This window comes from Gymnodraco acuticeps, unplaced genomic scaffold (assembly GCF_902827175.1).
Source record: "Gymnodraco acuticeps unplaced genomic scaffold, fGymAcu1.1, whole genome shotgun sequence".
Lineage (NCBI taxonomy): Eukaryota > Metazoa > Chordata > Actinopteri > Perciformes > Bathydraconidae > Gymnodraco > Gymnodraco acuticeps.
The window spans coordinates 8,585,170-8,601,886 of record NW_022990590.1 but is presented as its reverse complement, the minus strand read 5'-3'; the positions used below and the strand labels follow the sequence as shown (position 1 = coordinate 8,601,886).

The following is a 16,717-nucleotide window of genomic DNA, read 5'->3' as shown; positions in this document are numbered from 1 at the left end:
TATCAACAGCTCCCGGAAACGTAAGTTCTAATATTACACTGGATAGTAAACTAGAATGCTTTTCAGCCATTAACCTTGAGCAATTAAATTCAATGATTCTCTCTTCTAAACCATCAACGTGCATGTTAGACCCAATTCCAACTAAGCTGTTGAAGGAAGTTTTTCCATTAATTAGCACTTATTTATTAATTATTATGAATATGTCTTTATTATCAGGCTATGTTCCACAATCATTCAAAGTAGCAGTGATAAAACCTCTTCTTAAAAAGCACAACCTCGATCCAGAGGTTTTAGCCAACTATAGAACTATTTCTAATCTTCCGTTCCTCTCAAAAATTCTTGAGAAAGCAGTCGCAAAACAGCTGTGTGATTACTTGAAAAATAATGATTTATTTGAAGATTTTCAGTCTGTCTTTAGAACACATCATAGCACAGAGACAGCTCTGGTTAAAGTCACAAATGACATTCTAATAGCCTCAGACAAGGGACTTGTCTCTATTCTTGTTTTGCTCGATCATAGTGCTGCATTTGATACTATCGACCCTGATATCCTATTGCAAAGACTAGAGCACTTAGTTGGCATACAGGGAACTGCTTTAGGCTGGTTTAGGTCCTATCTATCTGAACGCTCTCAGTTTGTACGTGTCAACGATGAATCTTCCACGCAAACCAAAGTTAGCCATGGAGTGCCACAGGGTTCAGTGCTCGGACCTATTTTGTTCGCATTATATATGCTTTCGTTAGGCAATATTATAAGGAAACATTCTGTAAACCTTCATTGTTATGCGGATGATACTCAACTATATTTATCAATCAAGCCTGATGAAATTAATTATCTAAATAAAATTCAAGACTGCCTTAAGGACTTAAAAACGTGGATGACCTTAATTTTTTTGATGTTAAACACGACCAAAACTGAAGTTATTGTACTTGGTCCGAAGAATCTACGAAACAAATTATCTAAAGATATACTAACTATGGATGGCATTAATTTGGCCTCCAGTGAGACTGTAAGGAATCTTGGTGTTATATTTGATCAGGATTTATCCTTTAATGCCCACATAAAATCAATTTCAAGGACCGCCTACTTCCATCTACGTAACATTGCAAAAATCAGGCATATCTTGCCTCAAAACGATGCAGAGAAACTAGTCCATGCATTTGTTACTTCAAGGCTGGATTATTGTAACTCCTTATTATCAGGGTGTACCAAGAAGTCAGTCAAGTCGCTTCAGCTGATTCAAAATGCTACAGCTCATGTACTAACCAGAGTTAGGAAAAGGGACCACATTACTCCTGTTCGGGCTGCCTTACACTGGCTCCCTATAGAACACAGGATAGAATTTAAAATTCTTCTTCTCGCCTACAAAGCCCTTAATGGGCAGGCGCCATCTTACCTTAAAGAACTCATTATACCCTACTGTCCTATTAGGGCATTGCGTTCCAAGAATGCAGGGTTGTTGGTTGTTCCTAGAGTCTCTAAAAGTGCAATGGGAGCCAGAGCCTTTTCTTATCAAGCTCCACATTTGTGGAATCAGCTTCCAGTTTGTGTTCGGGCGGCAAACACCCTATCCGTTTTTAAGAGTGCGCTTTAGACCTTCCTTTTTGTTAAAGCTTATAGTTAGGGCTGATTAGATTCAGCCCCTAGTTTTGCTGATATAGGCTTAGTTTGTCAGGGGACATCTTACTTCTTCCTTCTCTCTGTCTATACCTGTGTACTCTCATGTTCCGATTAACCCAGCTTCCCCACATTTCTTTCTTTTTGGTGTCTATATACGCCGGGATCCGGAGTCATGGATGATCCTGCGGTCCTGTGTCATGGATCGCGAGCCCTGGATCTTGAGTCCTGGCTGTGGTCCTGGATCATAGGTCCTGGATGGATATCCTCGTGGATTCATCTTCCTATTATACATACATGCATTTCCAAACATTTGGACTACTGTTTAGAGTCGGCGAGGTCCTGATAATTTATTCCGGTAAATTACTCTGACCTACTAATTGACCTGACCGAAGTTATTGAGTCTATGTAGGTTTACTGCTTGGCTCAGATCCACCAACGTCAGCAAGATCTCACCTCTATTAACCCCCCGAAGAACCAGGTTCAATTAACTGCTGTTTCAATTCAGACAACTCTTTTTTAATCTGTTTAAGGGATCCCGAAGGATTTTGATATCAGTAAATGGAGTGTGCTCCTACCTAAGTGTGAGTGGCAGGGTGCAGTCTTACCTTTTAAGCAGGAGAGGAGAGCACAGGTGTCTTTTAAATTATCCCAGTCCAAAAGGTAGGATCAGTTTATTTGAAGAAAAATAGGTCCAAACTTAATACAGGGTTTTTACCTTCTCTCTTTACAACATTATAATCATACTAAAAAAATGGTGCTGTGATCATGTTCAAATATGAAACTTTAATTCACAGTCTTACATTTATTACCAAAATGTTTAATTTCAACTGCCCAATTCAGTTGTGACATTTTAAAATTCTCCCGATAGAATTTAGAGGTATTTCCTCATAAAAAGACCGGTGACAATAAGAAGCGCATTCAACTTATCAATTCATATCAGTTTCATACCTTTTTTCCGACACAGACATTAATAACATTCAAAAACCCGTTCCTATCCGCATTAATTCGGTGGAAGGTCCTCACAGGTGGCGGTTCTAATATTCATACACTTTTCCCGACACAGACGGCGGGAATAACACTCAAAAACCCATTCCTGTCCGCATTAATTCGGAGGAAGGTCCTCACAGGTGGCGGTTCTAATATTCACAAACACATCTCTCATCAAATCATTCCACTCAGCCAACAACCAAGAAATTTGAGAGATATTTACCAAGTGTGAGAGGACCTTACCGAGAGCTATTAACCTAGCTCTGAAGGACAAATCCTACCGGGAGAGAGTATACCAGGGCAAACCCCCCTCTCTCTCTCGCGCTCTCTCAAAAAACCAGTCTCTTTATGCTCAAAAAACCAGATCGAAACCCCAAAAAACAAACACCTCCTCTATTCCCAACCAACATCTTCTATTGGCTATGGCCTAAGACACACCTTCCCATGTTTGTGTAGAAAACAGGACATGAACAGACATATTCTATGGCTATGACATAGCCACCTTTTTGAGGCCCTCAATGTATTTTTCCTTCAGTCAGGAGCCCCCCTCCCTGTGAACTGCTGTCAGAGGAGAGGGAAAAAACGGTCTACTCTCTTATCAGAGACACCCATAACTCTTATAGGCCTTACACTCAACTTAACAAACCACTTGGTTTTGTTTATACTGTAACTATAGAAAAACCTAAAATATGAAGCATTTTCATTGTGGGTTATACAAGAATATAATTGATTATATTTGATTATAACTAACTTTTGTTTTAAGTATTAAATATACTATGAAAACTCTCAACACTACCTATGTTGCAAATGTATTATCTTTTCAATTTACACCCGGCATCTATTGCACGTCTGTCCGTCCTGGGAGAGGGATCCCTCCTCTGTTGCTCTCCCTGAGGTTTCTCCCATTTTTCCCTTTAAACTGTGGGTTTTCCCTTGTACGATGTGAGGGTCTAAGGACAGAGGGTATCGTATTGTCATACTGATATTCTGTACACACTGTGAAGACCACTGAGATAAATGTAACATTTGTGATATTGGGCTATATAAATAAACATTGATTGATTGGTTGATTGATAGTCAAGATAGTCAGTTTAGCTTTGGTTGCTATGCTAACATCACCCATTTTATACCAGAGAAACTTTCATAACAGTGTTGTGATGCCAAACAGCGGGCAGCACTGCAGCGGTCGGTAAATGCCGCTGAAACACATTAATAAACAATGAACCACGGCACTCTGGAGAAAAGTATAAGGGTTGAGAAGTAGTTATTTAATTTAATCTGGCTTCGTATGATTAAAAGCAACACGATCATTGACCCGACGCCGTTGGAGAGAAAATCAGCGACGTAAACGGTGACGTCATGCGGCAGCACCAGTCAGGCTCTGGGCGGTGTGAACAAAACGGGGGCTGAAAATAAAAACCGGTTCCGAACCAGAAAAGCTCTAGCACGGAGCTAGAACGGGAACCGCGTCGGTGTAAAAGGGGCATCAATGGTTGAACAACTCCGGCATCACATACCATCAGCAGATTTATTACAATGAGCCTTGTAATAAATCTTATGTTTAGAAACAGTTGAAGCCGTTTCCCCTTGTTACATTAAAGCAGCGTTTCTCAAAGTGTGGGGCGCAGAAATGTGATAGGTGGGTCGCGAATGGACGCGATTATTATTTATTTATTTATTTAAAATACATTTTTTGGACCTCAGGCCAGAATCGAACCTGGAAGGTAGTGGACTGTTAGGTAGAGACTCGCAACGGCGGGTGTTTGCGGCGGCGGTTGCGGTCGCTGTGAAAGTTCACGGCCTACCAACCCAGTCTCACAAAAAAACGTGTAATAACTACGTTGGTCCACAACGTAGGACGTAGTATTTCTACAACCGCGTCCCCCCCCCTCCCCCACCCCGTCCCCACTCTCCCCTACCCCGTCCCCAGAACTACACATGCTAGCTATTGTGTTTCGCAACATGTTCTCTATCTATGGCACGTCTCTACTGGGAGTTGTAGTTTTAAAAGACGTTTTCGTATTTCCCATAATAAGAAGTTGCCAGTATTAAACTGTGTACATCCCTGGAGGTTTAGGGGATAGGAAACACTCAAATTTAAAACATATAATTAATAAATGGGTGAAAATAGCGTGTGCCCATAATGGGCAGCATTAATATATATATACCCACATGCCAGCTAAGGTCAGAAGAGCTTTATTTAACAGCTGGTCTTATGTTTGTGACCCCTCCTGTTGTTAATTGATAACATTACATTAATTGATAAGCCTGAAACATGCACTTGTCAAGGTTCAGAGGCACATTTTGCAAATATGGCAGTAGCCATCGATCAGCTTAAGATAAGATATACTTTATTGATCCCAAGTTGGAAACATTTGTGTTACATCAGCATGTGTAACAGTTGTAAATATGCAGTGGTGTTTATTTACATCATTTAGTATAATCACACAAATTCTGTGTTTTATATTTAACAATTCTGTGTTCTTTATTTATTGATTGTTCAATACCTGACAAGGCCGGAGATGAAATATCTACATATATCTTATAAGAGTATAATATCAGTTAAAATAAGTGCTTCAACATAGTTAACATTGCTGGAGGTATGCACAAATATTGATAGATGTCTTGGAATGCACTATTGAGGAATCTGCGACCCAAGTTTTTCATTCAATGCATAACTACACCGTTAGTGAATATGATATGTCAATAAACCTTAGAAAATCTTGAAATCTTGAAAGGGATGTGCAAAATAGTCATTATATACAGTCTTTAATTAACTATTAGTAGAGAATAAAGAGTAATTAATATACTTTATAGGGATCCTATTAATATCTAATAATAAAGATAATGAAATTCAATAACATGCTTTAACCACTAGGTGTCCCTTTTATATCAGCTGTGCACCCTTATGGTGTAAATACAGCCTATCTACCAATTGGATCAAATATAAAAGTCAGCCGAATTAGTGTTGATACTGCAAGGAGACGTATTGTGTGAAAATAAATGTAAGATGTTTAATTACTGATATATTTATGATCCTTTTCAGTTCCTCATGTTTGTCTAGAAGTCTTCTCATCAGGGCTCTATAAATAGAGAACTACGGCAGATATGTAATATGTAATGCAGCCGAACCGTGTATTACAATGCCGTTATGTGATGACTTTCAAAGAGAAAAGCAAGCACACTCGGAATAAAGTATTATTTTATTTTTAAAAAATGTTTTCGGTCTGTTTCCGGTATTTGTTAATGACGATGTGCTGTGAGATGTGAGACTGGAATTGCACAGGGGAAAATAACGTATCTTTAGATGCGGATTTTGTTAAACTAATACGTTTGCGCTGTGGACCAACACTATACATTGACGGGGAAGAGGGTAGCAATAAAGATAACACCATTAACAGCCAGCCTGACACTGCAGCTCGGGACGGGGTGGACCCGTTCAAATCCAGTTTTGGACAGTCTGCCGTGGTTCCATCACATTTCAAGTGCTGTTCGACGCTCGGCGTAACCCTCGGAGCACACTCAAATATCCAATCACAGAACTTGAAGACTATCACAGGGTTTGTCAAGCGAAGCGGAGAGAATACTTACTTCCAGGTGTAATATTCTGTAAAGCAAATGAGCTGCTCCGACCCTCGGTCCTGACGGACTCCAACTTGTGTTTATTAATCAAACAAATAAATAAACACAAGGATAATTATGTGTTATTGTTGAGTAAATGGAGAATTGCACAGGGGAAAATAACGTATCTATGCCACAATTTTAGATGCGGATTTTGTTAAACTAATACGTTTGCGCTGTGGACCAACACTATAAATTGACGGGGAAGTGGGTAGCAATAAAGATAACACCATTAAACAGTTACACAACATAACAGAAATAATATCGATAGCAGCGTCCCTAGCAACCACCTTGGTAACAATGAAAACGTTCTATGGACGCAATTTCCTGAAGTAATCTTCGTAATAACTAGCAAACTAGAGATCATGTACATCCACTGCACACATAATCTGAAATAACAACTCATATTTCTCGCATTTTAATGGCCAAACTAACTTTAAAATAGGCATTTTCCACCGAGAATAAAACGAAGTTCGGACATGTTTTTTTTTTCTGAAGGGAGAAATTTGAATATCACGTGACATAGACGCCAGCCATTGGAATGAATGGTGAAAAAAAACGGGGTTTGTCAAACAGAGCACATGGTGTAGTCTCAACGATAGCTGGGGATTCTGGGTAGTTTAGTGTCTTCTGCCATCCTTTACTCCGAAAAAATATTTGTTTCTCCGAATCGAAGGGGAAAAATACAAAAGCATTGCACACAATTTAAACTAATCAATGTTGTGTAATTAACAAGGATAATCTGGTGTTTTTTAGTCGATGAGTAGTGCAGATATCACTGTAAAATCAATTGACAGTAAGGGGAATACTTACTTCCGGGTGTACAATTCTCCATTATCCAATGAGAATGGACGCTCACATTGCCTTTTAAGGGCAGCTGACACAAACGAATGCCGTGCTTCCATGAGCGTCAAATCCCGCCGCAGATGGGAATACATTGCAATCAGTTGAAAGCTATTTGCGTCCCTTTATGAAGCTGAAGGAGCCTAGGAGCGTCACAACTGCACGCCACGGACACTGACCAAACGTCGCTCTTGGACGATTATGGAGTGAGAGTGTGTTGGATTTGCGGAGCAAATGATCAAAGTAGGCTACGGCGGGCAAATATTTTCGTTTGGATTAGTGGTCTGGGGGAAGCTCATGAGTGTGTGTGTGTATCAGCGACGTGCAGTCAGGGGAGGCAGGGGAGGCAGGGGAGGCAGAGCCTCACCTGTCATACTCATAGACTGGCCATACTCCAATGTAACGGAAAAACAACTAAAGAAAAACTAAATAGTAATAATAATAAAATGTCTCCACTGATCTGTTTTGTAAATGTGATTTATGTTTGATTCCAATCGCTTTTTATAGTCAAAATCAGCAAATTTGCAGAGCTCCGCTACAACTACATGGGAGCGATGAGGAGTGAGGCAGGGACGAGCTCTGCCTCTCGTAAGCCCACAGTAACTTGCTGGAGCGCGGGCACTAATTTAGCACGGGCACTTATTTTGTGAGCGCGCTCAAGCCAGTTACTGTGTGGTGAGGTGAGGCACAGATGAGCTCTGCCTCACCTCAGAATGCGTCACCTCACAGAAACTGGCTGGAAAGCAGGCCCTAAGCGCATGCCTGTTACCATCTCACTGTATGTCACCAATGTAATGTTTGTAGATCCCTTTATTACATTTATCCTCGCCATCCATAGTCTCAAAATAACGTATTTCACGTAGGCCTATATATGATACTTAGGCTCGCCGTACAACGGCAATGAAAAAAGCACCAGGGGAGGCAGGCATAACCTCTGCCGCACTGAAGGGGGCGCACGTGAGCCCACAGGTTCTTGTTGCTACTGTTATTCTACGCAGAGGCAAACAACAAGCTAGACTTTTGAAACTAGAGGAAGATAAGGAGGACTTTTACAAAAAAGTAATAGAGATTGTTGTCCAGAAGGATAGCATGGACTTCATCTTCAAGTCAAGGTAAGACCACATTGGTAATGAAAATTGGATCTTACTAAGAAAGAACAATCCAATATTTAGATTATGGGTATCCTTTTGTTGAACGGTCTGTTTAAAATGAATCGAAACATCAGACCAAAAAAGCTTTTGAAAATAACAGAATATTTCGATTAAGGTCAGAATATAATATTTGTAAATCTGACTGAAAGAGTCAGTGCCTCACCAGCCATGAACCTCACCGCACGTCACTGGTGTGTATGTATCATAGACTATATATAAATGGACGTAGTGTCCGTGACGTCACCCATAGGATTCTGCAGAGTTGCCGAGAAGCCCTTAGTAGGCGGAGTCGGCCACTAACGGCTTGACAGCAACGTCAGAGTCTAATCCCGCCTGCTCCAAATAAGGGCAAAGAGGCGGAGCCGAGGCGGGACCTGCTGCCTCCGAACTGGAAGTAAACAGAGCTAGCTCAAGCTAAGAAGCTAAGCTAACATGAAATACATGCATACCAAGTTACTGCTAACAGTGTAGTTCCCCTATATAAACGTTACATTCATAATCAAATGAGACAATCTGCAAGAGAATTAGCTATATTTTGTTATTCTTAATGCTTGTCATTCACACGTTAAGAAAATAAGTAGGGGAGAGTGGGGTAATGTGAGACATTTTTTACATTTGCTCCCCTCTAGCCGAGCTAAAATTATATATCAGTAACATTTACACATTTCCTATTAATTCAGGATGTTTCCTAGCTATGGGAATTATCAGAATGTTTTCAGGACAAAGGGCAATGAAAATATGATTGTTTAAAAAAAAGTGGTCTTGTGTCTCACTTCACCCCAGCTCAGGGGTAAACTTAGACAGACCAGAGAAATCAAGGGGGTAAAGTGAACCAGTTGGGGGTAAGCTGATCCACTTACGTTTTCCACTTTAAAACTACCATAACAACACATGTTGTAACAATTAGAAACCTGATAGCTAGATTGACAACCACACATTCCAAAACTAATGTCGGACTAGTATCAGAATCATGAGGATTGGTCAATTAAGCACATTTTTTTAAACACTTGAAAGTAACCCAAAGTACTAAAAAGTCAATCAAATACAACATAATATAATTCAAAATGTTTTAATTAACATTCACAGTGTGGGAGTCAGAACACAGGACCTTTAGAGCCAGCTAGTGTCTGGGGGTCAGAGCAAAGGACAATCAGAACCAGCTAGTGCACAGTCTGGGGGTCAGAACATGGACCCATAATCAGAACCAGCTAGTACACAGTCTGGGGCTCAGAACATAGGACCATCAGAACAAGCTAGAACAGCCTGGGACTCAGGCTAGACCCACCTGGATTAGAACATCAGCCTCATACTCTATAACAAGGCCTACTCTACATTCCAGCCCTGAAGGTTACAGGGAAAGGTGAAGAGTTGCTCTCTCCGTGTGGTTCCTCCGGGCCTATTAGGTTGAGGCAGCTTCTTCACCACATCACCTTTAGGAACATGTGCCACATCATTTTCCTTTATAGCAAACGTGGGTCTCTCCCACTGTTTCTTGTTTCCCTGGATTCTTCTGAGGAATTGTGTAAGTATTTCATCATCCTCAACTTTCTCAACCATGCCAACGTAACGGAGACTCCTGTGTTTGGTTGCAAAGTTAACTAGGACAAAGTCACCCACGTTCAGATCTGTGTTTCCAGGATCACTTCTCTCATCCTCAGGGCTCTCATCATCAAGTGGGACAGGGACATCACTCTCCTCAGAGCTGCTATCTATGATTTTCCTTTTGGGTGCTTTCTTTTTCTTTGCTATTTTGTTTTTTCCCTGCCAGTTTATTTTGTCTCTCTTCATAAGCCTTTTCTATTGCCTGCTTCTCAGGAGTATCTGTTAGGATGGCTGTCTTCACACGCTTTCATTTGGTTTGTGCTCTGGGGGGACATTTGGGAAGTGGTAGGATTTCACGAGGAGACACATATCCAGGTCGGCTGGGAACATCTGAATCAGCTGGCGAGGCACATCCATGTGGACCACGCGGAGTGGATGGATTAGCATCTGCAGCAGGTGGTTCATCTGCAGGGAGTGGACCATCTGGATCATCTGAAGTGGATGGACCAGTGGATGCAGGCGGCAGCTCAGGGTTTGGCCGGTCTGACACCATGGATGGTGCAAACGCTTCCTCAGGGAAAATATCTCTGTTATATGGGAAAATCCCAGTGGACTTGAATCCAGAAGTGATATTCCGTGGTGTCACTGCTGACAAGAAGGCCTCATTCACAAGTCCTGCAATCTGGTAGATGGAGACTGTTTTGCCAGGGTTAGATCTCATCCACCCATCAAGAGCTCGGTTGTATAGGGTCTTGAACGGGCCATACACGGCCACGTCGAGAGGCTGCATGCGATGGGATGTGTGGGGTGGAAGGGTGAGCATAACAATACTGTTGCTCTTTGCTTTTTCTACTGCCTTGAGTGAGATGTGAGCTTTAAGATTAGTGTATCATGTGTAGCTTACCTGCCGTGGCTTTTGAACTGTAACGACGCCTGTTTCATCCACATTGTAAATCATGTGTGGAGGGAATTTGTGCCTGTTAAAGAAGAGAGGCAAGGGAAGAACCTTATCAGAATCAAAACCAAATCTTACAGGTAAAGCCTCCATAAAACATTTGCAACTAAAAAATTAATTCTGTCACCTGTCCATCACTACAGCCAGATTTTCGAAGAACTCCCCCACTGTAGTTTTATTGAAGGCTGTAGCCCTTCCCAGGGATGTTGCCTCCGGAGTTCGGACAGAGAGATGGCGACGTGCTAGGAACCTGCCAAACCACTCTATTCCTAAAGAGTAGATAATTCATTATTATAAGATTTAGCTTTGTGGCAAGATCATTTGTTCTAAGTTAACCTACAGAATCATGTGACATCTTGCACACCCTAGCCTACCTGCACATTGTTTCTCTGTCCAATTGGCAGGGACAGGGATATTGTTTCTCTCTGCGTATTCAAATGCCAGTTCACGGCACTTAACTGGAGCAAGGCCATGGAACTGGTTAGCTTGTTGTTTCAAGTGTTTGGCAAGCTCCTCCTCCATCTCATCTGTGAATATTCTCTTTGCCTCAGCTACTGCACCCCAGGCTACTGATTTTACTTCCCCTTTCTCTTTTTTCTTTATGAATCTTTGTAGGGTTGTCTTGTCAATATTTATATCCCTTCCAGCTTCTCTTAAGGACTTCTTTCCTTGCATGACCTCAGCGGCTGCACTCTCCATCTCTGCGAGGGGTGTTTGGCCCCAGGTTGTCTTTCTTGTGTAGTTTCTTGGCATGATGGCTTTTCTACAATGTTGATGACATTACAAATAAAACATATGTAATGTAATATTACACTAAATATGTTTAAGACTAAACTTAACTTGTGCTTCATGGTGGGGTAAAGTGAGACACTGTCTCACTTAACCCCACAGCCACCATTTTAGAAAAAACAACATCTCTAGCAATTCAGGCTAATCTTCAACTAGCATCAATCACATGGTTTTACATGTTGGAAGTTCATCAACATGTATGATATACGTTTTTCTACCTGAATCAATTTGCTTTGACACAATAGTTGATTAAGTTCATAGCAAGAAAATGTACTTTTACATGCAAAAAACACATTTTTGTGAAAAAACGTACTTACCACAGCACCAGCACCAACTTCACCTTCCTGGCAAGGGGGGAATGGGAGGGGCTTGAAAACATAATGGTCACATGACCACAATTGTGTTCCGTTGCCTAGATACTAGAGATGTTAAGATTCACCGAGGTGCACCGGCATAAACGTTCAAGATGCGAGTGCACATCAGTTTGGGTTGAACCGGGTTGAACTCGCGATGCATCGATTGCGTAGCGTCTTTGCATCGGTAAAAAACCGATTCATTCATATAAAATCCCCTAATCTTGTCAACGCTCAGCAGATACGATCTTTGATATCTTCGCCACTACGGAGGCCGAGAGTCTCAGTTATCAACACACACGGAAGTCGAGGAGAAAGAGAAACACAGCGCACCGAAAAATACCTACAAATCAAACGTTTGGTAACACTTCGGATTGTTCAAGAAAGACGGTGTAATAGTCCTTTATGCTAGGCTATATAGTTGACCGCAGGTCATGGAGAGTAATAAGGTATCCGTAGACCTTTGTATGAGGTATCTTTATTACTTAACAGGTCTACAGCCATGTTACATAGATCCGTCCTAGATGCGGGCTTGCATACACACAGTATCACTCCGCAGCCGCACCCCATCAGTAACGTCCTGATGGTATATGTGCGCGGCACAGACGGTCAACTTGAAAAATCGCTCGCAAATTGTTAACGATGCCGAGCCGATTTAAAGTACACAAGTAGTACGAGGAACTTAGCGACGCACATAAAGAGTCGACATGGGGTCTGCGGCTGAAAAGAGAAACCTCAAAGTTAGACATATGAGTTAAATCACTCAGTGAGGTGTTCTGTCAGAGAGAGTGTGTTTAGTTTACAGCAGCCTGTGACGGCCAATAATAATTTAAATGTATTCCTCACTGTAAGCAGTTATGAAATACCTGTTTGTGAAAGGTTATTTGTATTATTTATTGTTCATATAGAACCCACCGCTTTCTGCTCACTGGTGAGTTAGCCTATGAATGAGTGTTAAGCACATCAGGCTGGCAGCTGTATGGGCATTGCTCTATGGTAGCTGTTATTTGCACATTGTTAATCATGAGCAATGCATCCTTACATTGTTTAACTGTGAGGTGTTATACAATTGTACTCTGGAGAGCTTTTAAAGGTAAAACAATAAACGGCATGATGGGATGTGCAGTACCAAATATGTAAAGCACTTTTTTGTTAATGTATGATTTGCTGCATATAAGGAATAAAACAAAAATCCTCTGTCGTACCAAATTGAAGTATCATTATTTTTGCATCGTGTTGAATCGCATCGTATCGCACCGAATCGCATAATGTTGAATCAAATCGTATCGAACTGTATCGCAACAGGGGTGAATCGTATCGTATCGCATCGCCTGGTGTTTCAAATGTATCGTTAATGTATCGTATCGTGGCAACGTATCGAGATGCGCATCGTATCGGCCTCAGTAATGGAGATGCACATCCCTACTAGATACAGGGGGTCTCACATTACCCGATGTCTCACAATACCCCGCTCTCCCCCTACCGATACATAGCAGAACAATTGTGGCGATGTTCAGCTTAATAAGCCTTGTTCAACATAATTTATTTAGCTAATACTATAGCAGGCGAACCAAGTCTGCGTTTCGCTGCATTCCTTATCTCCAGTTATAACGACGGACTCCACCGCCCGGACCTAACGGAGCCGAAGTGGGCTAGCTCCGGGACGCCGGCTGGAGCTAGCCCCCTGCGGCTCCGTTAGCTCCGGCGGCCACCACTGGGATAATTGGGTCCCCTATTCACATTTGCTCCCGTTTAGCATTATGGGTGTCATAGCCATAGACTATAAAAGTCTTACCCAAGGCTGAATCATAAACTAAAATGTATATGTATGTATAAAGGGTTACGTCCTTAGCTGGCTAATAAGTAACAAGCTAAGATACCAAGCACACAAACACCTGCGAACGGGGTTAACATGTATAATATTATCATTTTAGACTTCTTGGAAGTTCTGTTAGTACATTCAAGCGCACAGCACGACATTTTAATTGTCTGGTATTTGTAACAATATTCCCTAAAAGGCACAATCACCACGAACACGGCTAAAGGGTCAAGTACAGTACTATGACTAACTAACGTTGTAGCCTAGCAGAGTGGACAAGTTGCTGTTAGTTGACAGTGAGGCATGTACGTGTCCATCAAAGTGACCACGCCCTAATTTATGCAAAAACGTTAAGACCTAATATAAATAAAAGGGTCGTGTTAGAAAACAATTCACTCACAGATTCACAATCATGAAGGTGGAATCTAACTATATCGATAATAATATTTATTGCATCCATGGGTAGAAACATGTTTTTTTCTGCTGTAAAGTTTGGCCTTTTAACATGGGGGTCTATGGAAATTGCTCCTTTCTGCAGCCAGTCCCTAGCGGCCCATGTATGAACTGCAGTGTGTGGCACTTCCGTATTGGCATCCCGGCTGTTCCCCAGAGTTTGCCGCTTGGTATGTATGCATGTGTGTGTTATGCGGCTTTCACACCAGCGCTTTTCCCTTTCTAGCTCCGAGCGGGAGCTTTTCTGGTTCAGCTCCGGTTTCCCTTTTCTGCTCCCGCTCTGTTCACACCGCCCAGAGCTGCCGCTGCTGCGTCATGACGTCACCGTTTACGTGCCTGCTTCATAAAATCCAAACCGCGGAAATCCCTCACATCGATAACAACAACAATGGCCGATTGTATTGAAGCGCTGTTCGCTTTGGTTATCCTCTTACGAAACGAAATGGAAGGCATCGGACGACTTTACAAGGGACGACTTTACTTGGAACTTTACAAACATCACATGCGAAATGCAAGACTTCTTTGTGGTATTCAGCATCAACGACGAATCTGTCCCTGCCCACGCCTCGACGTAAGAGAGACGTAAGCGACGCCGCCTCTTAGCTCCGAAGCTCTTGCCTCTAGACCGACAATTTTTTGGAGCTGGAAGTGAACCAGATTCCGGAGCTAAGAGGCGGCGCCTCTGCGGTGTGAACAGGAAAAACCGGTACTTTTCAGGCTCCAGCTCAGAACGCGTTGAAAGGAACATTAGTGTATTTTTGCGTTTATGTGTATTGTGTTTGTTTCCCGGGGAAAACACTCACGAGAAACACCAGCTGTTGTTATGCCTGCTGTAACGTTAAGTTAAGTTCTCCGCTTGTAATTATGCCGTTAAAAGCTTCACAGTTGTATTTATCATCTGAATATGCCGAAACAAGTTTAATATTCTGAAAGTGTTATCTGTGTTGGTTATTCTCGTGTCCAGGAGAGAAGCTTAAAAAGGAAACTAAATGGAGTCTCTGAGATGGTTTCAAATTGGTACTTTAATTTAAAAATAATGGCACGGTTATGTTCACAAACAGAATATTGTTCGGACAGAAAAGCAGCTGTCCTCTGGCTCTCGCTAGCAGAGAAAAGAGGCCGAACCCCTCAGGTCTCGCTGTTTATATATCCTCTGCTGGCTCCTCCCTGCGGGCCGGCTCTCCAACGTTTTAATGTCCGTTGTTACGCATATCAGAGGATACAGACATTGTACATTCAATATATATCTAAACACGCCTTTTCTCTTCCTTAACTCTTTCATGACTTTTCATTGAACACATTCTAAACGCTGTAATCAATACTCCAAAAATACAGGAAATACTTCACAGCAGTTTGTTTTTCGGTCGTTCCGAATGTTGTCACATGCTACCCACATCTGTAAACAATAACGTACTCAAATAAACTGTACCTTCATTTAATATCCAACAATAATAATATCTCGACGTCTATAGTTGTAGTGTTGAAATCAGTAGGTTTCGGTGTGCAACATCATATCATATCACTGCTAAATTCACCTCTATAGTAAATGGTATATTAGCCTCATGCTAACCGGAGATGAAGGATTTTCAGAATAAAAGCTTAACAACTGGTTGTGCACAAGAACTTCTGGTTTTTCAGTATAAAACAGCATTTAAACTGACGGTATGTTTAAGGTGCATTATGCTATCAAAACATTGATTTTAATTTCTAACAAAAGCCAAGACTTTGTTTATTTGAAATCAGATGAAAACAAATTGTAACGGACCCTGCCGTGTTATCTATGATTACTATACTGTGACGACCCCTCCACACCACATGGGGTGCCGTCTGTTCGTGTGTGTGTTTGTGGGTGATTGCAGGATGAGCTACACCTGTCTGATGAGCTGCACCTGCTGGAAGAATACAAGAGGAGCCAAGCCGGATACGTCTCGCTCTCTGACTCCTCTGGGCACTCTCTCCGTGCCAGCCTCGGGGACCTGTTGCTGGTTCCGTGGAGCTATTTGTTTATTAAGAATAAACCAGTGTCATATTCTTACCCCCCGTCTCGCCTCCCTGCTTTTTGTTACAGCCCAGGAGCCGGTTGTAACAATACGCTTACATTCATAATTTCAGCCGGAGGGGGTAGGCGCTGAGGAAGAGCAGAGTGGCGAGTGAGAGCTGTCATCTTCCCTTTCAACCCTGTCTCCTAAAAATTACGTTCCCACAGAACTAAACTACATTCTGAATTATGTTTAGCTAGAAACGTATTTACTCCCACGTTACGTTCGTTATGAACGTATCTTAAATACGTTTATATTCTACATATCTTCTAGAAACATATTTTCTCCCACGTTACGTTCATTATGAACGTATCTTAAATACGTTTATATTCTACATATCTTTGCCATTTATTGTCTGGCTTATAATAATGGTAATAGTCATTTATAAATATCATTTTAGAGCACACATTTGAAATCGACAATCGGGCTCGATATATGGTTAAATTAAAATCAGTAGGCGAGGCTGTAATTTCGCCAGCTGTTACTCTCATGAGCGAGGCAGAAAATAATAGTTTTAACATGACAAAAAGATGCTGTGTCGTTT

At 41.6% G+C, this 16,717-nt stretch overlaps 1 long non-coding RNA gene across 2 annotated transcripts; it reads right to left on the bottom strand.

Moving 5' to 3' along the window:
* Positions 1-10,667: 10,667 nt before the first annotated feature.
* LOC117554199 lies at positions 10,668-11,870 on the bottom strand. 2 transcript variants are annotated; one of them, XR_004570241.1, is made up of 3 exons: positions 11,827-11,870; positions 10,848-10,989; positions 10,668-10,742 (listed from the first exon to the last, which is right to left on the bottom strand). It is a non-coding gene; the product is annotated as an uncharacterized LOC117554199 (long non-coding RNA). The 2 variants fall into 2 exon arrangements; XR_004570242.1 differs by lacking the exon at positions 11,827-11,870 and adding an exon at positions 11,095-11,207.
* Positions 11,871-16,717: the final 4,847 nt, after the last annotated feature.